Raw genomic sequence first — 1,529 nt, forward strand, 5'->3', positions numbered from 1 at the left:
CCCCCCATCTACCCCTCCCTGTCTCCTCTTTTTTTCCTTCATCAAGCCACACTTGTGCGTGTGAAGCACAGATACAAAAATAGATGTTCCAACAGCGGAAGAAATGTACGACCTTTTTTCTCTCAGGTGAGAATGATGAGAACGAAAAGAATTTCCCTGTGTTCACTCATCCACGGGAAACTGGCGCTAAACATGCCGGGATTTGGCCTTGAAGGTGTTGCTCTAACGCTAACTTTATTTACCAAAAAATATTATTTGTACTCAATAGCCTTTGTTGATGTTCATAAGCTACAACTGAGTCCCGGTCTATCGAGGCTTTGAACTCACAGAAAGGACGGACACTTACGGCATTGGTTTCCCTTTTAAATCATGTTGAATGTTTTTGCTGGCAAATCTTCCAAGCTTATCAAAGAAAAAACACTAATGCTATAATTAAGAACAAACTATCGTAAAGATTACGTCGTCTTCTTTCTCTCAGTCCTAAGATTGCAAGCTTAAATGACCCATAGTAACAGTAGGTTTCGTATCTTTAAGTCTCTTTTGCCCCATTCTCTAACTCTAAATTCTTTCTACTCGTAATTTTGACAAATTTGAAGTAACAATTTTGAGTTTCACAACATGACAAGCTTTTTCGAAAGCATTTCTTTGAATATCTTGATAACAACTCTTACGATTTTGATAGCGCAAACAGAGCGTTTGGTTTCTAACCTCTTGTCTTTTTAAATCAAAACGGTCAAAAATGTCAGATAGAAGTTTGTAATTCTGTTTGTAGCGCGTTATGTCGGTTCGCCGGTTACAAATTGCCACTAACCTGGTCGTGATCATTGCATGCGTTCTTTGTAATGCAGCGCTGTACTTTCCAAGATTTTTCTAGGATTATAACAAATAATTAATGTTCATAATAACTTAGTTATTTCGATGTCATGTGAGCCTCAAATTCGAATGGGCATACAAGAAAATGTCAGTTTATCCAGGCCCTGTAATTATCTCTTTTTTTTCCTTTTTAATAAAAAAGCATTTTCGGAAAAATCTGCGCCTTCTTCTCTGTCATGGAATATGTTTATTAACGCTAACGAACATTTTTTCTTTGACATTTTTTTCAAAATACTTTTAAAAAGCGAACCCTCGGTTAAATGCAAACTGAGATCAGAAATATTTTTGGCAGTTGTAACAAGGAGATGGCTTCTTGGCGTCTGTAAATTCGCCAAGTGGCAACTTCTAAAAACTAAGAAAGGAAAATATTATGAATTAAACCGCACGCTGACTGAGCACTTTTCACATTAATTTTTTAAACCACAGATGTGCCAAACTTCAAAAGGTGTAGATTATAAATATAGTCTATGCTTCGCCTATGGATTCCGTCAAAGCAGATAGATCTTAAAAACATAAAAGTGTGGCACAGATTGGCTTGTAGCTTTTCCATTGTATCTTCGTGTGTTTTAACATTGTGGCAGACATTGACTTCTGATCAGAAACTAGATTTTTCTTTTTTTTTTATAGGGGAAGGGGGAGAGGGGATCCTTTGTGTG

Source organism: Aplysia californica, unplaced genomic scaffold (genome assembly GCF_000002075.1).
Source record: "Aplysia californica isolate F4 #8 unplaced genomic scaffold, AplCal3.0 scaffold00113, whole genome shotgun sequence".
Taxonomy (NCBI): domain Eukaryota; kingdom Metazoa; phylum Mollusca; class Gastropoda; order Aplysiida; family Aplysiidae; genus Aplysia; species Aplysia californica.